Genomic DNA, 25,162 nt, shown 5'->3' with positions numbered 1-25,162 from the left:
GGGAAAGTTCAAAGGTTTTATTAAACACAGTTCACAGTAATCACCAGGGAGTCAGGCTGTACTGCAGAGAAATTCCATGGGAGAACTGCACACTGGAATCACTGAAGACAATTGAAGCACTGACATCTTTCCACCCCAGGAACAGGATATTTATACCTGCTGGGAAGCAGGGATTGGCTGGCTGATTAACCAGAGACCAGAGTGCAGCTGCTGTGTAATCAGGCTGAGAGCAGAGTGCAGCTGATAGGCTGAAAGGTGACATGTGATTCGGAAAACATGGCTGCGCCCATGTTAGCTTTTGGAGGGAAAGATTGTTTGTAACTTGAATGTGAGCTTTAACCATGAAGCTGCCAGAATCACAGTAAAGAGATTAGAGACAATGAGATGCAGCGTGCTGCATGCAGACAGTGCAGATGGAATCCAGGCTTGGAACACTGGGACAGTCTCAGGAGGCATTTGGAAGGTAAATACTGATAAGGAATTACCTGGATCGTGACAGCACCCCCTCCTTTAGGAGTGGTCCCAGGACACTTCTTATAAATTCTTTACCTGAACAAACGGAAGAATCTAGATTGAATCCTGATGAACTTGAACTGGCTGGAACCAGAGGAGACTGTACTGGACATATGGACGAGACCAGATTGAGTCCAGACAAACTTGAACCGGCTGAGACCGGCGGAGACTTTGGGCCGATGGATAGGTCAGGATTGAGTTTGGAGACCGTTGAATCAGCTGGAACTGAAAGAGTCAGAATCCGGTTAGAACCGGAATGAGTGGTATCTGAGTGTTCAGTTAGACCATCCTGGACCTGGTCCATGCTGGATGCCAACAGGGTGGTGCTCTCTGAAGACGGCAAACAGGAGTTCATAACTGCATCTGTAGCACAAAAATTTCCATCTGGGAACTTGGCTCTGGATACTTCCCTTGGGGCTGAAACTTTGGTGACCCCCTCCTGGGGTTGACGAATCAGACACCTCTCTCAGGGTTGTTTTCTCCAGCACCCCCCCTGGGGTTGACAGATCAGAAACTCCTTTTTGAGAAGACTGATATGCCCCTACTAGAGCTTGAACATTGGATACCCCTTCTTGGGCTGTAGAAACAGGCGCCCCTTCTTGGGCTGTAGACACAGACGCCCCTTCTTGGGCTGTAGACACAGACGCCCCTTCTTGGGCTGTAGACACAGACGCCCCTTCTTGGGCTGAGTAAAGAGCGTCATCATTCCAGAAAAGTTCGGACGCTAGGATCTGGAACTGTACGAGATATTGACCGACTGTTCGTGTCCCCTGAAGTAGCCGGAGGATATCAGAGGAGGCTGAGGTCACACGACCTGCTTCGTCAAAGATGCGCCTGAAGGTTGCCACAAAATCTGCATATGAAGAGAGCAGGACATCTGACTGCTCCCATAGAGGTGATGCCCAATCGAGGGCGGAACCACTGAGGAGGGAGATGATGTAAGCAACCTTGGTGCGGTCAGTTCGGAAACTGCCAGGCTGTAATTTAAAATATATCTCACACTGATTTAGGAAACCCCAACAGGCTTTTGGGGAACCATCAAACTTGGCAGGTGTCGGTAAATGGAGACAAGGAGCAGAAACCGGAATGGTGGGTGGGGATACCACCAAAGGTACTGCAGTCGGCACACTGGACGCCCCTGAACCACGGAGGGTTACTTGTATTCCATCCAGCCGAGAAGAGAGGTCCTGGAGACAGCGGATCACATGGCCCTGTGCAGTCTCCTGACGTTCAAGGCAGGCTGCAAGTTCTTGCATCGGCCTGGTCGCTTGGACCTGGTCTCCGGCCGGATCCATTGGAGGTCAGTGCTTCCTGTCACAACTAAGGGCTGGTGCTGACCAGGGGGAAGTCTCAGTTGTAGGGGCTGAGGCATATGTGTACCTGGGAGGCAGTACAGGGTTCTTGGACATGCAGGGAACCTTTAGAACAAATGCTCGAGGGCATGACCACGACAACAAGGGAAAGTTCAAAGGTTTTATTAAACACAGTTCAGAGGAATACTGATGACTTGGTACTGGTAATAGGAAACACAGTTCAGAGAAATACTTGGGATCGATGACGGAACACCGATGGTGACTTGGAATCGATGACAGAACACTGATGGTTACTTTGGGATCATTGGTAAGCTTTGAGTAAAGCTGGGGTTCGCAGATAGAAATGCACTATTGTACTTAGAAACACAGGTGAAGCATGAAGTGATGCTGGGGATCGCTGGAGAAGAAGCTGGAGAATGGCTGCTGGGAAGCCGGAGTTCAGACACAGGTGAATCAGGGTAGACTGTAGAGGGTTAATCACTGGAGTGTCGGGTTACACTGCAGAGTGTAATCACCAGGGAGTCAGGCTGTACTGCAGAGAAAATCCATGGGAGAATTGCACACTGGAATCACTGAAGACAATTGAAGCACTGACATCTTTACACCCCAGGAACAGGATATTTATACCTGCTGGGAAGCAGGGATTGGCTGGCTGATTAACCAGAGACCAGAGTGCAGCTGCTGTGTAATCAGGCTGAGAGCAGAGTGCAGCTGATAGGCTGAAACGTAACATGTGATTAGGAAAACATGGCTGCGCCCATGTTAGCTTTTGGAGGGAAAGATTGTTTGTAACTTGAATGTGAGCTTTAACCATGAAGCTGCCAGAATCACAGTAAAGAGATTAGAGACAATGAGATGCAGCGTGCTGCATGCAGACAGTGCAGATGGAATCCAAGCTTGGAACACTGGGACAGTCTCAGGAGGCATTTGGAAGGTAAATACTGATAAGGAATTACCTGGATCGTGACACTTGTCCTGCTCTATTCCTTGTGTGTCTCCAAACCCTGGTGTGTCTATAATGGTGAGGGGATTCTGTAGCCACTTTCTTGGTTCATCTTGTTGGCTGTAACTAGAGAGGTTTGGCTGTGAGCCCATTTATTTGTAGCCTTGTGTACAAGTTTGAACTTAAAGTCATCTTCTCAGTCTTTACCAAGGATGTAGTTGGACATCCTATTGATCAGGGTTGTATTTCTAGCACCTGTAGCTCTTACTAATAGAATCACTTTATTATGTATCTGTAGGTTTTCTTTCCCCAAACTGTATTTACAATAACTAGAGTCACAAAGATCTGTTTCCAGAAGATATGTGGATGGTTTTCTTTCTTCCTGTCGCTTTGTGACCATAATACTTTCTTTGAGGAGTTCCTGTTTAAAGGACTTTTCTTTTGTTGTCATAACTACAATCTCATTACTTAGCATTGACCCCAGATTCACCACATATGGCCGATATATGTATTATGTAGGATGTCATTGGATTCAGCCTCTCAAAAGTTTTGACTTTCTTTCCTGATCTATATTCCAGCCCCCACCCTTCCTGTTTCCTGTTTAGCCTCCATCTTGTATTCAACTTTAACTCACTTATTGTGGCTCCATCACAGATTATAGTTGATTCCTTAAAATGTAATATAACATGGTTCAGCAGTGACATGTATGGCTTCAAGTGGACTAGTGGGAAGGGTTCTCTCTTTGTAAAATCACTGACAGCACAGAGTTCTGGTTTACACACTGCAGAGTATCTTAGTTTATTCTTTATATTTGGTGTTGGTCCTGTAACTGTGATCTTCTGGTCTTTAGTCTTGGTTATAAAATGTGACCAGTTCTCCTCGTCAGATCTACAGTATACTCTACCCTGTATCCCTCTATAAACTCTTTCCCAAAGTCTGCAGGACTTAGAGTGAGCTCCATACTATCTTTGGTCCTACCACTGATAATGGGGGGTGATTAGGTTTAGTTGGGGGCTTAAACTTTGCACTCAGCAAAACCCCACCCTCATGCAGGTGAATAGAGACACCAGGATTACTCTGGTCTGGGACAGATGAGATAATGAATTGGGTTTTCTCACTGGTGTCAGCAAATTCCTGAAATGCTCTCACACATTCCCTGCCCTTCGTAGTGACATCTTTGTCCTTGAACCACAGTGAGATATTTGCAGTCTCATAGACATTGTATCCTGATGATTGCAGCAAACTGCATGTATCAAAAAGGGTATCTGGATGATATGTCGACCTTAATTAGGTCAACAGTCAATAGGTCGAGCATTAATGGTCTAGTTTTAGCAGCCGTGCAAACGCTATGCTGCCGCCCACTGGGGAGTATATTTTAGCTTAGCAGAAATGCGAACGCATGTGCAGCCGAGATCTGCAAAAACAGTTTGTGCAGTTTCTGAGTAGCTCTGAACCTACTCAGCGCTTGCGATCACTTCAGCCTATTCGTGTCCGGATTTGACGTCATACACCCGCCCAATGAACGCCCAGCCACGCCTGTGTTTTTCAAACCCTCCCTGAAAACGGTCAGTTGACACCCTGAAATGCCCACTTCCTGTCAATCTTCTTGCGGCTGCCAGTGCGACTGAAAACTTTGCTAGAACCTGTGCACAACCACAAAGGGCTTTGTACTCGTACGTCGCGCGTGCGCATTGCGGGACATATGCATGCACAGAAATGCCGTTCTTTAGCCTGATCGCTGCACTGCGAACAACGGCAGCTAGCGATCAACTCGGAATGACCCCCGATATGCATTAGATCAACATGAACAAAAGGTCGACATGGTCATTGTGTCGACATGTAAAAGGTTGGCAGTGCTTATAGTCGACAGGGTCAAAAGGTCGACATGTGCAAATGGTCAACACACCTACGGTCAACAAAGCATTTTGGGATTCTTTTTCAACTTTTCATACTAGAACCATCCACATGGACTTCGATTGGGAATAGTAACCTGCGGGCGGTGGTAGTGGAGCGAGGCACCTCGTCCAAAGCATGGTGAGTAAAGCGAGCCATGTGAGGGGATGTGGTACACTAATTAAGGTTCCTTGTGCTTTGATGGTGAAAATGACACTGAGTGTAATGTGGATACCTTACAGTCAAATATACGGAAAGCTTGAGCACCATACAATATACCAGTTGAGGACTTGTTGAGGGAATCTTCCTTCATCCACCCACATTAATTAGAATTCAGGGTCACCATACCATTGTAGGTATTCCATGTCAACTCAGGAACTCGGGATGACCCTTCTTACAGTGAAGCTGTCATTTGCCACTGGAGTCTGACTATTGGCTTTGATGGCCTGCATGACCGCCAACCTCCCCCGTTGGTGTGAGAAAGCTGAGTAGACCTGCAGCTGCCTGTCTCGGCTCATAATACTTTAGTGCTAGATACCAGCCAGGGACAGTGACTTCTGACAGGACTCTTAGAGAGATGGCATGGTGGGGACTCCTGGGTCCGTAAACAATTTGCGTGTCTGAAGGCACAGTGATCGTGCTCTCTCCATATTGCTTCCTGCTGAGCCGTGTCCCATGGCTGCTGCCCTCTGCCTCTGCCACATTTCCTGACCTCTGTCTGCATAGGCTGCTCCTGAAGGTTTGCTGCAGCAGCTGTGATTCTCCCAATGCTGTGCAGGTGGAAGGTGCACACACCTGGCTACTTATGGAAATAGACTCTCTCCAAGCTCCCTAAATCCGCTGGTGGTGACCTACGGTGTGTGTTGGTTCTGGGGTGACAAATTCTGCTTGGACCAGTTCCTTGAGAGGGCTATTATTTGCAGCTGCTGACCTTCTATTGATCACATCACTGCATTGCATCATACTTCCCTGGAGGGCTTGGGTGATAGGCTTTATCCCGCTGACTGCTTCTGCTGCTTGGACTGCATCTAGACCATGTCTGCTTGTTCACTGAACTCTTTCAAACATCTTTATTCCCAGTTTGTAGTTTTAAGTACTGTTTGGGACATAACACCTTACCTAATTGTGTAGGAATAATATCTTGATTTTCTACACTCAAGACAAATGTTTTACCTTAATATTGCATTTTTATCTTCTTATAGTAACATTTATTTGAAAGGAATTGCACTGTTCTGATTTCTCATAACTTACGCTTTTACAGAATCACACTGTACTGCTCTGTTGCTGATTTTATAACCTAGCAGGTGTGCAGTCTATGGTAAGGTCAAATTCATTTATTGTATAATAGAGCCACCTAGTGGCATCTTCTAGTACTGTGTTTCACACTTTGTTTTGTTTTTAATACTCAGTCTCTACTGGTTAAAAGCCCGTCAAAATGATGGACACCAGGGCTGGATTATATTAGCAGTCTGGTCACTACTCACACAGGAGCTGCCGGGTTTCTGGATGTCCTGCTGCTGGGAGTTGGGGCTCTGTCATATGTGTGTGTGTGTGTGTGTGTGTGGTCAGGGATGTGCGGTGAGGTAAGTGGCTCAGGAGGCAATAGAGACTACCAGAGCCAGATTTACATGCAATATATGAGCCACTGTCCCTATCTGCCACTACCGCTCTACTCTCTCCCTAGATGCTATCTAACCTAACCCCTCCCGCTTCTCTCTCCCCGATGCCTATCTGCCCCTACCAGGGGCAAACGCAGGATTTAGTGAGGAGGGTTTCTGTAGGGGGGGGGGTGTCTGTGTATATGTATGTGTGCATGTATATATATATATATATATATATTTATTGTGTGTATATATATATTCACACACACGTTCATATTTACACACACACACATATATATATTTATTAGTGATGAGCGGGTTCGGTTCCTCGGAATCCGAACCCCCCCGAACTTCACCCATTTTACATGGGTCCGAGGCATACTCGGATTCTCCCGTATGGCTCGGTTAACCCGAGCGCGCCCGAACGTCATCATCCCGCTGTCGGATTCTCGCGAGATTCGGATTCTATATAAGCAGCCGCGCGTCGCCGGCATTTTCACTCGTGCACTGGAAATGTTACGGAGAGGACGTGGCTGGCGTCCTCTCCGTTTATTATACTTGAATTCTTGATGCAAAAATATTTGTGCTTATTGCTTAATTGTGGGGACTGGGGAGCAGCTGTATTATATAGGAGGAGTACAGTGCAGAGTTTTGCTGACAGTGACCACCAGTATACGTTGTCTGCCTGAAAAACACTCCATATCTGTGCTCAGTGTGCTGCATATATCTGTGCTCACACTGCTTTATTGTGGGGACTGGGGACCACCAGTATATTATATAGGAGGAATACAGTGCAAAGTTTTGCTGACAGTGACCACCAGTATACGTTGTCTGCCTGAAAAACACTCCATATCTGTGCTCAGTGTGCTGCATATATCTGTGCTCATGTAAGAGGGTGACAATGGTTTGTGTAGTGCCCACTGCCGTGCAGGTGTAGATTCACCACTTACCAGGCGCCGCACTCTCTCACCTTCAGGTACCGGAACCTTCAACGGACCTGGAATTCTTCAGTCGGACCCGGACTCGATGACCTAGGAGGAAGGAGATTGCTGAGTGCCGTAGAGATGAGCGCCGGAAATTTTTCGGGTTTTGTGTTTTGGTTTTGGGTTCGGTTCCGCGGCCGTGTTTTGGGTTCGACCGCGTTTTGGCAAAACCTCACCGAATTTTTTTTGTCGGATTCGGGTGTGTTTTGGATTCGGGTGTTTTTTTCAAAAAACCCTAAAAAACAGCTTAAATCATAGAATTTGGGGGTCATTTTGATCCCAAAGTATTATTAACCTCAAAAACCATAATTTCCACTCATTTTCAGTCTATTCTGAATACCTCACACCTCACAATATTATTTTTAGTCCTAAAATTTGCACCGAGGTCGCTGGATGACTAAGCTAAGCGACCCTAGTGGCCGACACAAACACCTGGCCCATCTAGGAGTGGCACTGCAGTGTCACGCAGGATGTCCCTTCCAAAAAACCCTCCCCAAACAGCACATGACGCAAAGAAAAAAAGAGGCGCAATGAGGTAGCTGTGTGAGTAAGATAAGCGACCCTAGTGGCCGACACAAACACCGGGCCCATCTAGGAGTGGCACTGCAGTGTCACGCAGGATGTCCCTTCCAAAAAACCCTCCCCAAACAGCACATGACGCAAGGAAAAAAAGAGGCGCAATGAGGTAGCTGACTGTGTGAGTAAGATAAGGGACCCTAGTGGCCGACACAAACACCGGGCCCATCTAGGAGTGGCACTGCAGTGTCACGCAGGATGGCCCTTCCAAAAAACCCTCCCCAAACAGCACATGACGCAAAGAAAAAAAGAGGCGCAATGAGGTAGCTGACTGTGTGAGTAAGATAAGCGACCCTAGTGGCCGACACAAACACCGGGCCCATCTAGGAGTGGCACTGCAGTGTCACGCAGGATGGCCCTTCCAAAAAACCCTCCCCAAACAGCACATGACGCAAAGAAAAAAAGAGGCGCAATGAGGTAGCTGACTGTGTGAGTAAGATAAGCGACCCTAGTGGCCGACACAAACACCGGGCCCATCTAGGAGTGGCACTGCAGTGTCACGCAGGATGGCCCTTCCAAAAAACCCTCCCCAAACAGCACATGACGCAAAGAAAAATAAAAGAAAAAAGAGGTGCAAGATGGAATTGTCCTTGGGCCCTCCCACCCACCCGGAATTGTCCTTGGGCCCTCCCACCCACCCTTATGTTGTATAAACAGGACATGCACACTTTAACCAACCCATCATTTCAGTGACAGGGTCTGCCACACGACTGTGACTGATATGACGGGTTGGTTTGGACCCCCCCCAAAAAAGAAGCAATTAATCTCTCCTTGCACAAACTGGCTCTACAGAGGCAAGATGTCCACCTCATCATCATCCTCCGATATATCACCGTGTACATCCCCCTCCTCACAGATTATCAATTCGTCCCCACTGGAATCCACCATCTCAGCTCCCTGTGTACTTTGTGGAGGCAATTGCTGCTGGTCAATGTCTCCGCGGAGGAATTGATTATAATTCATTTTAATGAACATCATCTTCTCCACATTTTCTGGATGTAACCTCGTACGCCGATTGCTGACAAGGTGAGCGGCGGCACTAAACACTCTTTCGGAGTACACACTTGTGGGAGGGCAACTTAGGTAGAATAAAGCCAGTTTGTGCAAGGGCCTCCAAATTGCCTCTTTTTCCTGCCAGTATAAGTACGGACTGTGTGACGTGCCTACTTGGATGCGGTCACTCATATAATCCTCCACCATTCTTTCAATGTTGAGAGAATCATATGCAGTGACAGTAGACGACATGTCCGTAATCGTTGTCAGGTCCTTCAGTCCGGACCAGATGTCAGCATCAGCAGTCGCTCCAGACTGCCCTGCATCACCGCCAGCGGGTGGGCTCGGAATTCTGAGCCTTTTCCTCGCACCCCCAGTTGCAGGAGAATGTGAAGGAGGAGATGTTGACAGGTCGCGTTCCGCTTGACTTGACAATTTTCTCACCAGCAGGTCTTTCAACCCCAGCAGACTTGTGTCTGCCGGAAAGAGAGATCCAAGGTAGGTTTTAAATCTAGGATCGAGCACGGTGGCCAAAATGTAGTGCTCTGATTTCAACAGATTGACCACCCGTGAATCCTGGTTAAGCGAATTAAGGGCTCCATCCACAAGTCCCACATGCCTAGCGGAATCGCTCCGTGTTAGCTCCTCCTTCAATGTCTCCAGCTTCTTCTGCAAAAGCCTGATGAGGGGAATGACCTGACTCAGGCTGGCAGTGTCTGAACTGACTTCACGTGTGGCAAGTTCAAAGGGCATCAGAACCTTGCACAACGTTGAAATCATTCTCCACTGCACTTGAGACAGGTGCATTCCACCTCCTATATCGTGCTCAATTGTATAGGCTTGAGTGGCCTTTTGCTGCTCCTCCAACCTCTGAAGCATATAGAGGGTTGAATTCCACCTCGTTACCACTTCTTGCTTCAGATGATGGCAGGGCAGGTTCAGTAGTTTTTGGTGGTGCTCCAGTCTTCTGTACATGGTGCCTGTACGCCGAAAGTGTCCCGCAATTCTTCTGGCCACCGACAGCATCTCTTGCACGCCCCTGTCGTTTTTTAAAAAATTCTGCACCACCAAATTCAAGGTATGTGCAAAACATGGGACGTGCTGGAATTTGCCCATATTTAATGCACACACAATATTGCTGGCGTTGTCCGATGCCACAAATCCACAGGAGAGTCCAATTGGGGTAAGCCATTCTGCGATGATCTTCCTCAGTTGCCGTAAGAGGTTTTTAGCTGTGTGCGTATTCTGGAAAGCGGTGATACAAAGCGTAGCCTGCCTAGGAAAGAGTTGGCGTTTGCGAGATGCTGCTACTGGTGCCGCCGCTGCTGTTCTTGCGGCGGGAGTCCATACATCTACCCAGTGGGCTGTCACAGTCATATAGTCCTGACCCTGCCCTGCTCCACTTGTCCACATGTCCGTGGTTAAGTGGACATTGGGTACAACTGCATTTTTTAGGACACTGGTGAGTCTTTTTCTGACGTCCGTGTACATTCTCGGTATCGCCTGCCTACAGAAGTGGAACCTAGATGGTATTTGGTAACGGGGGCACACTGCCTCAATAAATTGTCTAGTTCCCTGTGAACTAACGGCGGATACCGGACGCACGTCTAACACCAACATAGTTGTCAAGGCCTCAGTTATCCGCTTTGCAGCAGGATGACTGCTGTGATATTTCATCTTCCTCGCAAAGGACTGTTGGACAGTCAATTGCTTACTGGAAGTAGTACAAGTGGGCTTACGACTTCCCCTCTGGGATGACCATCGACTCCCAGCAGCAACAACAGCAGCACCAGCAGCAGTAGGCGTTACACGCAAGGATGCATCGGAGGAATCCCAGGCAGGAGAGGACTCGTCAGAATTGCCAGTGACATGGCCTGCAGGACTATTGGCATTCCTGGGGAAGGAGGAAATTGACACTGAGGGAGTTGGTGGGGTGGTTTGCGTGAGCTTGGTTACAAGAGGAAGGGATTTACTGGTCAGTGGACTGCTTCCGCTGTTGCCCAAAGTTTTTGAACTTGTCACTGACTTATTATGAATGCGCTGCAGGTGACGTATAAGGGAGGATGTTCCGAGGTGGTTAACGTCCTTACCCCTACTTATTACAGCTTGACAAAGGGAACACACGGCTTGACAAATGTTGTCCGCATTTCTGGTGAAATACTTCCACACCGAAGAGCTGATTTTTTTGGTATTTTCACCAGGCATGTCAACGGCCATATTCCTCCCACGGACAACAGGTGTCTCCCCGGGTGCCTGACTTAAACAAACCACCTCACCATCAGAATCCTCCTGGTCAATTTCCTCCCCAGCGCCAGCAACACCCATATCCTCCTCATCCTGGTGTACTTCAACACTGACATCTTCAATCTGACTATCAGGAACTGGACTGCGGGTGCTCTTTCCAGCACTTGCAGGGGGCGTGCAAATGGTGGAAGGCGCATGCTCTTCACGTCCAGTGTTGGGAAGGTCAGGCATCGCAACCGACACAATTGGACTCTCCTTGTGGATTTGGGATTTCGAAGAACGCACAGTTCTTTGCGGTGCTTTTGCCAGCTTGAGTCTTTTCAGTTTTCTAGCGAGAGGCTGAGTGCTTCCATCCTCATGTGAAGCTGAACCACTAGCCATGAACATAGGCCAGGGCCTCAGCCGTTCCTTGCCACTCCGTGTGGTAAATGGCATATTGGCAAGTTTACGCTTCTCCTCCGACAATTTTATTTTAGGTTTTGGAGTCCTTTTTTTACTGATATTTGGTGTTTTGGATTTGACATGCTCTGTACTATGACATTGGGCATCGGCCTTGGCAGACGACGTTGCTGGCATTTCATCGTCTCGGCCATGACTAGTGGCAGCAGCTTCAGCACGAGGTGGAAGTGGATCTTTATCTTTCCCTAATTTTGGAACCTCAACATTTTTGTTCTCCATATTTTAATAGGCACAACTAAAAGGCACCTCAGGTAAACAATGGAGATGGATGGATACTAGTATACAATTATGGATGGACTGCCGAGTGCCGACACAGAGGTAGCTACAGCCGTGGACTATTGTACTGTACTGTGTCTGCTGCTAATATAGACTGGATGATAATGAGATGTAGTATGTATGTATAAAGAAGAAAGAAAAAAAACCACGGGTAGGTGGTATACAATTATGGATGGACTGCTGAGTGCCGACACAGAGGTAGCTACAGCCGTGGACTACCGTACTGTGTCTGCTGCTAATATAGACTGGTTGATAATGAGATGTAGTATGTATAAAGAAGAAAGAAAAAAAAAAACACGGGTAGGTGGTATACAATTATGGACGGACTGCCGAGTGCCGACACAGAGGTAGCTACAGCCGTGGACTACCGTACTGTGTCTGCTGCTAATATAGACTGGTTGATAATGAGATGTAGTATGTATAAAGAAGAAAGAAAAAAAAAAACCACGGGTAGGTGGTATACAATTATGGACGGACTGCCGAGTGCCGACACAGAGGTATCTACAGCCGTGGACTACCGTACTGTACTGTGTCTGCTGCTAATATAGACTGGATGATAATGAGATGTAGTATGTATAAAGAAGAAAGAAAAAAAAACCACGGGTAGGTGGTATACAATTATGGACGGACTGCCGAGTGCCGACACAGAGGTAGCTACAGCCGTGGACTACCGTACTGTACTGTGTCTGCTGCTAATATAGACTGGTTGATAAAGAGATGTAGTATGTATGTATAAAGAAGAAAGAAAAAAAAACCACGGGTAGGTGGTATACAATTATGGATGGACTGCCGAGTGCCGACACAGAGGTAGCTACAGCCGTGGACTACTGTACTGTGTCTGCTGCTAATATAGACTGGTTGATAAAGAGATGTAGTATGTATGTATAAAGAAGAAAGAAAAAAAAACCACGGGTAGGTGGTATACAATTATGGATGGACTGCCGAGTGCCGACACAGAGGTAGCTACAGCCGTGGACTACCGTACTGTACTGTGTCTGCTGCTAATATAGACTGGTTGATAAAGAGATGTAGTATGTATGTATAAAGAAGAAAGAAAAAAAAACCACGGGTAGGTGGTATACAATTATGGATGGACTGCCGAGTGCCGACACAGAGGTAGCTACAGCCGTGGACTACTGTACTGTGTCTGCTGCTAATATAGACTGGTTGATAAAGAGATGTAGTATGTATGTATAAAGAAGAAAGAAAAAAAAACCACGGGTAGGTGGTATACAATTATGGATGGACTGCCGAGTGCCGACACAGTGGTAGCTACAGCCGTGAACTACCGTACTGTGTCTGCTGCGACTGGATGATAAATAATGATATAAAAAATATATATATATCACTACTGCAGCCGGACAGGTATATATTATATAATGACGGACCTGCTGGACACTGTCTGTCAGCAGAATGAGTTTTTTATAGAATAAAAAAAAAAACACCACACAAGTCACACGACGAGTGTTTAACTTTTTCAGGCAATCACAATATAGTATACTACTAACTATACTGGTGGTCAGTGTGGTCAGGTCACTGGTCAGTCACACTGGCAGTGGCACTCCTGCAGCAAAAGTGTGCACTGTTTAATTTTAATAATATGTACTCCTGGCTCCTGCTATAACCTATAACTGGCACTGCTCCCCAGTCTCCCCCACAATTATAAGCTGTGTGAGCACAGTCAGATATATACATAGATGATGCAGCACACTGGGCTGAGCAGTGCACACAGATATGGTATGTGACTGAGTCACTGTGTATCGTTTTTTTCAGGCAGAGAACGGATTATATTAAATAAAACTGCACTGTCTGGTGGTCACTGTGGTCAGTCACTACTAAACTCTGCACTCTCTACAGTACTCCTAAGCTCCAGTAAATCAAGTGTCTCTGTCTCAAATCAATCTCACTCTCTCTCTTCTAATCTAAATGGAGAGGACGCCAGCCACGTCCTCTCCCTATCAATCTCAATGCACGTGTGAAAATGGCGGCGACGCGCGGCTCCTTATATAGAATCCGAGTCTCGCGAGAATCCGACAGCGTCATGATGACGTTCGGGCGCGCTCGGGTTAACCGAGCAAGGCGGGAAGATCCGAGTCGCTCGGACCCGTGAAAAAAAACATGAAGTTCGGGCGGGTTCGGATTCCGAGGAACCGAACCCGCTCATCTCTAGAGTGCCGTCCTCCTAACTGTGGACCGAAACGCCCTCCAGAACCGAGAAAATAACGCTCTCGGGCTAGGTGAGGGTCATCCCAGGCGTACGCCTCAGAGCCCGAATTTCACCTATTGGCACTCTTGCACCAGGTGGAAATTCTACCTTGCACCGGTGTGCAAGGCTCACCGTTCGCCCTGAAGGAAGGGAGACAGATAGGGACGAACACAGAAGGAACACACAAACAGATGTTACTCACCGTCCTACGTCTTGTACTCTGATCTTCTCTACTTACAGGTCCCTGTAAGGAGGCAAAGAGAGAAACAGCCGTGCAGGGCCTCACTCTAACCTAGTGTGCATCCGCTACACTAGCTACATAAACAAAGCCCTCAAACTGGCTCAAGTGTGGGTGGTGCAACACAAAACTATGCACAAACTTTAACACAACATTTTGCCCTGTACGGTAACAACACACGACATCATCAGAGTACAACATCAAACGGTGCAGTTCCTTTCTAGCCCTACCTGCGCTCTAGGGGGTGGACGCCGCACAGCCTGCCCACCTCCTATACCCTCTCTTATACGGGGCTCAGACCCAGCGAGCCTGCCTACCTATATCCCTTTAGGGTGGTCCAGGCCTAGTGCCCAGCGCCACCTGTATTCACCCTTGTGGGGGCCACTTATCTACCAGGCCCAACGCCCCTGTCCACAGGCCGGAAGCATGACTTTGTGCCTCGGGCCTAGTGCCCTGGTTGGGTGACCTGGGCCTAATGCCCTGGGTCACCTTATAACCCTAGGCCAAAATGAACTTGGGCCTAATGCCCACTACTGCCCCACAGGCCTAGTGCCTGATCTTACCCCCGGGCCTAGTGCCTGCCTACCGTGGTGCCAAGGTGGCTTGGGCCTAATGCCCAAACCCCCTAATCGGAATGTTGCCCCTTACCTCCTAACTGGGCCACGGGCCGGGGGGAACCCCGACTGCACGTGGCCTCGGACCCAGAGGGCCCGAATAAATGCACCCTCGGGCCGGGAGGGCCCGACTGACTACCCACAGGCCGGAAGGGCCTGACTTTGCCCACGGGCCTAATGCCCGAACACCCGGTGGTCTAGAGAGGAATAACCCTACAAGAGGGTGGTGCAGGCCCAAGGCCTCTTACCCGGCTCGTCGGGAGAGGCTGCAGAGGGGAGCTTCGTCAGCTCTTTTGCTTCCCTCTCTCTGCAGCACTCCCCGCAGGACCTCCGCTGCTGGGCTCCTGGCTCCGCCTCTTCTGTCTTCTCCGTCACGTCTGCTGTCTTCTTTCTTCTCCGCCGGTCCTTCGGCCTCCTCCGGCGCCGCCGCTCCTGGTCTTCGGTCGCCGTCTTCTGGAGCTCTTCTCTGCTCCGGCGCGAAACTGAGCTCCGCCGCCGCCCAGCACCTGATATAAGCCGCTGGGAGGAGTCGGAGCCATGGCGCGGCGGACTCCTATTGGTCCGCCGCGACGAGCACTGATTGGCCTGCCGTGGCGACTCCTCATTGGGAGCCAAGCCGCGAGCCGCGATTGGCTCGCGTCCGGCGCCCAGTTAAAATCCTGGGGCGATGATTGGAGGAACTTGGAGCCTCTCGGATCCCAGTTCCTCCGTACCTCGGCCCGATCGCTGTGCCGCCGCCCGCCGCCGCCTCACACTCACACTGCTTAATTGTGGGGACTGGGGAGCAGCTGTATTATATAGGAGGAGTACAGTGCAGAGTTTTGCTGACAGTGACCACCAGTATACGTTGTCTGCCTGAAAAACACTCCATATCTGTGCTCAGTGCGCTGCATATATCTGTGCTCACACTGCTTTATTGTGGGGACTGGGGACCACCAGTGTATTATATAGGAGTACAGTGCAGAGTTTTGCTGACAGTGACCACCAGTATACGTTGTCTGCCTGAAAAACACTCCATATCTGTGCTCAGTGTGCTGCATATATCTGTGCTCACACTGCTTTATTGTGGGGACTGGGGACCAGCAGTATTATATAGGAGGAGTATAGTGCAGAGTTTTGCTGACAGTGACCACCAGTATACATTGTCTGCCTGAAAAACACTCCATATCTGTGCTCAGTGTGCTGCATATATCTGTGCTCACACTGCTTTATTGTGGGGACTGGGGACCACCAGTATAATATTATATAGGAGGAGTACAGTGTAGAGTTTTGCTGACCAGTGACCACCAGTATACGTTGTCTGCCTGAAAAACACTCCATATCTGTGCTCAGTGTGCTGCATATATCTGTGCTCACACTGCTTTATTGTGGGGACTGGGTACCAGCAGTATTATATAGGAGGAGTACAGTGCAGAGTTTTGCTGACAGTGACCACCAGTATATATAGCAGTACGGTACGGAAGGCCACTGCTCTACCTACCTCTGTGTCATCAAGTATACTATCCATCTAGATTCTATACCTGTGGTGCATTTTAGTATTGCAGTTTGCTGACAGTGACCACCAGTATATATAACAGTACGGTACGGAAGGCCACTGCTCTACCTACCTCTGTGTCGTCAAGTATACTATCCATCTAGATTCTATACCTGTGGTGCATTTTAGTTTTGCAGTTTGCTGACAGTGACCACCAGTATATATATAGCAGTACGGTACGGAAGGCCACTGCTCTACCTACCTCTGTGTCGTCAAGTATACTATCCATCTAGATTCTATACCTGTGGTGCATTTTAGTTTTGCAGTTTGCTGACAGTGACCACCAGTATATATAGCAGCACGGTACGGAAGGCCACTGCTCTACCTACCTCTGTGTCGTCAAGTATACTATCCATCCATACCTGTGGTGCATTTCAGTTGTGCGCAGTATATATATCGTAGTAGACCATTGCTATTGATACTGGCATATAATTCCACACATTAAAAAATGGAGAACAAAAATGTGGAGGTTAAAATAGGGAAAGATCAAGATCCACTTCCACTTCGTGCTGAAGCTGCTGCCACTAGTCAAGGCCGAGACGATGAAATGCCATCAACGTCGTCTGCCAAGGCCGATGCCCAATGTCATAGTAGAGAACATGTAAAATCCAAAAAACAAAAGTTCAGTAAAATGACCCAAAAATCAAAATTGAAAGCGTCTGATGAGAAGCGTAAACTTGCCAATATGCCATTTACGACACGGAGTGGCAAGGAACGGCTGAGGCCCTGGCCTATGTTCATGGCTAGTGGTTCAGATTCACATGAGGATAGAAGCACTCATCCTCTCGCTAGAAAAATGAAAAGACTTAAGCTGGCAAAAGCACAGCAAAGAACTGTGCGTTCTTCTAAATCACAAATACCCAAGGAGAGTCCAATTGTGTCGGTTGCGATGCCTGACCTTCCCAACACTGGACGGGAAGAGCTTGCGCCTTCCACCATTTGCACGCCCCCTGCAAGTGCTGGAAGGAGCACCCGCAGTCCAGTTCCTGATAGTCAAATTGAAGATGTCACTGTTGAAGTACACCAGGATGAGGATATGGTTTTGCTGGCGCTGGGGAGGAAATTGACAAGGAGAATTCTGATGGTGAGGTGGTTTGTTTAAGTCAGGCACCCGGGGAGACACCTGTTGTCCGTGGGACGAATATGGCCATTGACATGCCTGGTCAAAATACAAAAAAAATCACCTCTTCGGTGTGGAATTATTTCAACATAAATGCGGACAACAGGTGTCAAGCCGTGTGTTGCCTTTGTCAAGCTGTAATAAGTAGGGGTAAGGACGTTAACCACCTAGGAACATCCTCCCTTATACGTCACCTGGTCCGCATTCATCAGAAGTCAGTGACAAGTTCAAAAACTTTGGATGACAGCGGAAGCAGTCCACTGACCACTAAATCCCTTCCTCTTGTAACCAAGCTCCTGCAAACCACACCACCAACTCCCTCAGTGTCAATTTCCACCTTACACAGGAAAGCCAATAGTCCTGCAGGCCATGTCACTGGCAAGTCTGACGAGTCCTCTCCTGCCTGGGATTCCTTCGATGCATCCTTGAGTGTAACGCCTACTGCTGCTGGCGCTGCTGTTGTTGCTGCTGGGAGTCGATCGGCATCCCAGAGGGGAAGTCGGAAGACCACTTGTACTACTTCCAGTAAGCAATTGACTGTCCAACAGTCCTTTGCGAGGAAGATGAAATATCACAGCAGTCATCCTGCTGCAAAGCGGATAACTCAGGTCTTGTCAGCCTGGGTGGTGAGAAACGTGGTTCCGGTATCCACCGTTAATTCACAGGCAACTAGAGACTTCATTTAGGTACTGTGTCCCCGGTACCAAATACCATCTAGGTTCCATTTCTCTAGGCAGGCGATACCGAAAATGTACACAGACGTCAGAAAAAGAGTCACCAGTGTCCTAAAAAATGCAGTTGTACCCAATGTCCACTTAACCACGGACATGTGGACAAGTGGAGCAGGGCAGACTCAGGACTATATGACTGTGACAGCCCACTGGGTAGATGTATTGCCTCCCGCAGCAAGAACAGCAGCGGCGGCACCAGTAGCAGCATCTCGCAAACGCCAACTCGTTCCTAGGCAGGCTACGCTTTGTATCACCGCTTTCCATAAGAGGCACACAGCTGACAACCTCTTACGGAAACTGAGGAACATCATCGCAGAATGGCTTACCCCAATTGGACTCTCCTGGGGATTTGTGACATCGGACAATGCCACCAATATTGTGCGTGCATTACATCTGGGCAAATTCCAGCACGTCCCATGTTTTGCACATACATTGAATTTGGTGGTGCAGAATTATTTAAAAAACGACAGGGGCGTGCAAGAGATGCTGTCGGTGGCCCGAAGAATTGCGGGCCACTTTCGGCATTCAGCCACCGCGTGCCGAAGACTGGAGCACCAGCAAACACTCCTGTACCTGCCCTGCCATCATCTGAAGCAAGAGGTGGTAACGAGGTGGAATTCAACCCTCTATATGCTTCAGAGGATGGAGGAGCAGCAAAAGGCCATTCAAGCCTATACATCTGCCCACGATATAGGCAAAGGAGGGGGAATGCACCTGACTCAAGCGCAGTGGAGAATGATTTCAACGTTGTGCAAGGTTCTGCAACCCTTTGAACTTGCCACACGTGAAGTCAGTTCAGACACTGCCAGCCTGAGTCAGGTCATTCCCCTCATCAGGCTTTTGCAGAAGAAGCTGGAGACATTGTGCTGACATCTGGTCCGGACTGAAGGACCTGCCAACGATTACTGTCTACTGTCACTGCATATTATTCTGTCACCATTGAAAGAATGGTGGAGGATTTTATGAGTGACCGCATCCAACTAGGCACGTCAGACAGTCAGTACATATACTGGCAGGAAAAAGAGGCAATTTGGAGGCCCTTGCACAAACTGGCTTTATTCTACCTAAATTGCCCTCCCTCCAGTGTGTACTCCGAAAGAGTGTTTAGTGCAGCCGCTCACCTTGTCAGCAATCGGCGTACGAGGTTACTTCCAGAAAATGTGGAGAAGATGATGTTCATCAAAATGAATTATAATCAATTCCTCCGTGGAGACATTCACCAGCAGCAATTGCCTCCAGAAAGTACACAGGGACCTGAGATGGTGGATTCCAGTGGGGACGAATTAATAATCTGTGAGGAGGGGGATGTACACTGTGAAAGGGGTGAGGAATCGGAGGATGATGATGAGGTGGACATCTTGCCTCTTTAGAGCCAGTTTGTGCAAGGAGAGATTGATTGCTTCTTTTTTGGTGGGGGCCCAAACCAACCAGTCATTTCAGTCACAGTCGTCTGGCAGACCCTGTCGCTGAAATGATGGGTTCGTTAAAGTGTGCATGTCCTGTTTACACAACATAAGGGTGGGTGGGAGGGCCCAAGGACAATTCCATCTTGCACCTCTTTTTTCTTTTCTTTTTCTTTGCATCATGTGCTGTTTGGGGACAATTTTTTTGAAGTGCCATCCTGTCTGACACTGCAGTGCCACTCCTAGATGGGCCAGGTGTTTGTGTCGGCCACTTGTGTCGCTTAGCTTAGTCACACGGCGACCTTGGTGCGCCTCTTTTTTTCTTTGCGTCATGTGCTGTTTGGGGACAATTTTTTTTAAGTGCCATCCTGCCTGACACTGCAGTGCCACTCCTAGATGGGCCAGGTGTTTGTGTCGGCCACTTGTGTCGCTTAGCTTAGCCATCCAGCGACCTTGGTGCACCTCTTTTTTTCTTTGCATCATGTGCTGTTTGGGGACAATTTTTTTTAAGTGCCACCCTGCCTGACACTGCAGTGCCACTCCTAGATGGGCCAGGTGTTTGTGTCGGCCACTTGTGTCGCTTAGCTTAGTCACACAGCGACCTTGGTGCACCTCTTTTTTTGTTTGCATCATGTGCTGTTTGGGGACTATTTTTTTGAAGTGCCACCCTGCCTGACACTGCAGTGCCACTCCTAGATGGGCCAGGTGTTTGTGTCGGCCACTTGTGTCGCTTAGCTTAGTCACACAGCGACCTTGGTGCGCCTCTTTTTTTCTTGAATGCTTTTTTACTTGGATGCGGTCACTCATATAATCCTCCACCATTCTTTCAATGGTGAGAGAATCATATGCAGTGACAGTAGACGACATGTCAGTAATCGTTGGCAGGTCCTTCAGTCCGGACCAGATGTCAGCACTCGCTCCAGACTGCCCTGCATCACCGCCAGCGGGTGGGCTCGGAATTCGTAGCCTTTTCCTCGCACCCCCAGTTGCGGGAGAATGTGAAGGAGGAGATGTTCACGGGTCACTTGTGTCTGCCGGAAAGACAGATACAACGTAGGTTTTAAATCTAGGATCGAGCACGGTGGCCAAAATGTAGTGCTCTGATTTCAACAGATTGACCACCCGTGAATCCTGGTTAAGCGAATTAAGGGCTCCATCCACAAGTCCCACATGCCTAGCGGAATCGCTCTGTTTTAGCTCCTCCTTCAATGTCTCCAGCTTCTTCTGCAAAAGCCTGATGAGGGGAATGACCTGACTCAGGCTGGCAGTGTCTGAACTGACTTCACGTGTGGCAAGTTCAAAGGGCATCAGAACCTTGCACAACGTTGAAATCATTCTCCACTGCGCTTGAGTCAGGTGCATTCCCCCTCCTTTGCCTATATCGTGGGCAGATGTATAGGCTTGAATGGCCTTTTGCTGCTCCTCCATCTTCTGAAGCATATAGAGGGTTGAATTCCACCTCGTTACCACCTCTTGCTTCAGATGATGGCAGGGCAGGTTCAGGAGTGTTTGCTGGTGCTCCAGTCTTCGGCACGTGGTGGCTGAATGCCGAAAGTGGCCCGCAATTCTTCGGGCCACCGACAGCATCTCTTGCACGCCCCTGTCATTTTTTAAATAATTCTGCACCACCAAATTCAATGTATGTGCAAAACATGGGACATGCTGGAATTTGCCCAGATGTAATGCACGCACAATATTGGTGGCGTTGTCCGATGTCACAAATCCCCAGGAGAGTCCAATTGGGGTAAGCCGTTCTGCGATGATGTTCCTCAGTTTCCGTAAGAGGTTGTCAGCTGTGTGCCTCTTATGAAAAGCGGTGATACAAAGCGTAGCCTGCCTAGGAACGAGTTGGCGTTTGCGAGAATCTGCTACTGGTGCCGCCGCTGCTGTTCTTGCTGCGGGAGGCAATACATCTACCCAGTGGGCTGTCACAGTCATATAGTCCTGAGTCTGCCATGCTCCACTTGTCCACATGTCCATGGTTAAGTGGACATTGGGTGCAACTGCATTTTTTAGTACACTGGTGACTCTTTTTCTGAGGTCTGTGTACATTTTCGGTATCGCCTGCCTAGAGAAATGGAACCTAGATGGTATTTGGTACCGGGGACACAGTACCTCAATCAAGTCTCTAGTTGCCTCTGAATTAACGGTGGATACCGGAACCACGTTTCTCACCGCCCAGGCTGCCAAGGCCTGAGTTATCCGCTTTGCAGCAGGATAACTGCTGTGATATTTCATCTTCCTCGCAAAGGACTGTTGGACAGTCAATTGCTTACTGGAAGTAGTACAAGTGGTCTTCTTACTTCCACCCTGGGATACCGATCGACTCCCAGCAGCAACAACAGCAGTGCCAGCAGCAGTAGGCGTTACACTCAAGGATGCATCGGAGGAATCCCAGGCGGGAGAGGACTCGTCAGACTTGCCAGTGACATGGCCTGCAGGACTATTGGCTTTCCTGTGTAAGGTGGAAATTGATACTGAGGGAGTTGGTGGTGTGGTTTGCTGGAGCTTGGTTACAAGAGTAAGGGATTTAGTGGTCAGTGGACTGCTTCCGCTGTCATCCAAAGTTTTTGAACTTGTCACTGACTTCTGATAAATGCGGTCCAGGTGACGTATAAGGGAGGATGTTCCTAGGTGGTTAACGTCCTTACCCCTACTTATTACAGCTTGACAAAGGCAACACACGGCTTGACACCTGTTGTCCGCATTTGTGTTGAAATAATTCCACACCGAAGAGGTGATTTTTTTTTGGTATTTTTACCAGGCATGTCAATGGCCATATTCGTCCCACGGACAACAGGTGTCTTCCCGGGTGCCTGACTTAAACAAACCACCTCACCATCAGAATCCTCCTTGTCAATTTCCTCCCCAGCGCCAGCAACACCCATATCCTCATCCTGGTGTACTTCAACAGTGACATCTTCAATTTGACTATCAGGAACATGACTGCTGGTGCTCCTTCCAGCACTTGCAGGGGGCGTGCAAATGGTGGAAGGCGCAAGCTCTTCCTGTCCAGTGTTGGGAAGGTCAGGCATCGCAACCGACACAATTGGACTCTCCTTGGGTATTTGTGATTTAGAAGAACGCACAGTTCTTTGCTGTGCTTTTGCCAGCTTAAGTCTTTTCATTTTTCTAGCGAGAGGATGAGTGCTTCCATCCTCATGTGAATCTGAACCACTAGCCATGAACATAGGCCAGGGCCTCAGCCGTTCCTTGCCACTCCGTGTCGTAAATGGCATATTGGCAAGTTTACGCTTCTCATCAGACGCTTTCAATTTTGATTTTTGGGTCATTTTACTGAACTTTTGTTTTTTTGATTTTACATGCTCTCTACTATGACATTGGGCATCGGCCTTGGCAGACGACGTTGATGGCATTTCATCGTCTCGGCCATGACTAGTGGCAGCAGCTTCAGCACGAGGTGGAAGTGGATCTTGATCTTTCCCTATTTTAACCTCCACATTTTTGTTCTCCATTTTTTAATGTGTGGAATTATATGCCAGTATCAATAGCAATGGCCTACTACTATATATACTGTGCACAACTGAAATGCACCACAGGTATGGATGGATAGTATACTTGACGACACAGAGGTAGGTACAGCAGTGGCCTACTGTACCGTAATGCTATATATTATATTCTGGTGGTCAGCAAACTGTGCAAAACTGAAATGCACCACAGGTATGTATGGATAGTATACTTGACGACACAGAGGTAGGTACAGCAGTGGCCTACTGTACCGTAATGCTATATATTATATACTGGTGGTCAGCAAACTGTGCAAAACTGAAATGCACCACAGGTATGGATGGATAGTATACTTGACGACACAGAGGTAGGTACAGCAGTGGCCTACTGTACCGTAATGCTATATATTATATTCTGGTGGTCAGCAAACTGTGCAAAACTGAAATGCACCACAGGTATGGATGGATAGTATACTTGACGACACAGAGGTAGGTACAGCAGTGGCCTACTGTACCGTAATGCTATATATTATATACTGGTGGTCAGCAAACTGTGCACAACTGAAATGCACCACAGGTATGGATGGATAGTATACTTGACGACACAGAGGTAGGTACAGCAGTGGCCTACTGTACCGTAATGCTATATATTATATACTGGTGGTCAGCAAACTGTGCAAAACTGAAATGCACCACAGGTATGGATGGATAGTATACTTGACGACACAGAGGTAGGTACAGCAGTGGCCTACTGTACCGTAATGCTATATATTATTATATACTGGTGGTCAGCAAACTGTGCAAAACTGAAATGCACCACAGGTATGGATAGATAGTATACTTGACGACACAGAGGTAGGTACAGCAGTGGCCTTCTGTACCGTACTCCTATATATTATATACTGGTGGTCAGCAAAATTATGCACTGTACTCCTACTATATACTACACAATGCAGCACAGATATGGAGTGTTTTTCAGGCAGACAAGTTAACGTATACTGGTGGTCACTGGTCAGCAAAACTCTGCACTGTACTCCTCCTATATAATATTATACTGGTGGTCCCCAGTCCCCACAATAAAGCAGTGTGAGCACAGATATATGCAGCACACTGAGCACAGATATGAAGTGTTTTTCAGGCAGACAATGTGTACTGGTGGTCACTGTCAGCAAAACTCTGCACTGTACTCCTCCTATATAATACAGCTGCTCCCCAGTCCCCACAATAAAGCAGTGTGAGCACAGATATATGCAGCACACAGAGCACAGATAAGGAGCGTTTTTTTCATGCAGAGAACGGATAAAACTGGTGGTCACTGATCAGCAAAACTCTGCACTGTACTCCTCCTATATTAATAATACAGCTGCTCCCCAGTCCCCACAATTAAGAAGATATAAGCAAGCACAAATATTTGCATCAACAATGAATAAACGGAGAGGACGCCAGCCACGTCCTCTCCCTAACATTTCCAATGCACTAGTGAAAATGGCGGCGACGCGCGGCTGCTTATATAGAATCCGAATCTCGCGAGAATCCGACAGCGGGATGATGACGTTCGGGCGCGCTCGGGTTAACCGAGCCATACGGGAGAATCCGAGTATGCCTCGGACCCGTGTAAAATGGGTGAAGTTCGGGGGGGTTCGGTTTCCGAGGAACCGAACCCGCTCATCACTAGTTATTTTATTTCTGTGCAGGATAAATAATGGCTGCTTTATTTTTACACTGCAAATTAGATTGCAGATTGAACACACCCCACCCAAATCTAACTCTCTCTGCACATGTTATATCTGCCTCCCCTGCAGTGCACATGGTTTTGCCCAACTGCTAACAAATTTGCTGCTGCGATCAGATCTGAATTACCCCCAATGATGGTAGCTGCTTGCCCGATGTTTTCCCTCCCTTCCCCTGCAGTTTTCAGTCCTGCTGTTGCTGCACAGGGCTGCTAAGCTGTCTGCCTCCGCTGCTTACACGGGGGGTCATTCCGAGTTGTTCGCTCATTGCCGATTTTCGCAACGGAGCAATTAAGGCAAAAATGCGCATGCGCGTGGTACGCAG

This window comes from Pseudophryne corroboree, chromosome 3 (genome assembly GCF_028390025.1).
Source record: "Pseudophryne corroboree isolate aPseCor3 chromosome 3, aPseCor3.hap2, whole genome shotgun sequence".
Taxonomy (NCBI): domain Eukaryota; kingdom Metazoa; phylum Chordata; class Amphibia; order Anura; family Myobatrachidae; genus Pseudophryne; species Pseudophryne corroboree.
This window is presented reverse-complemented; position numbering follows the sequence as displayed.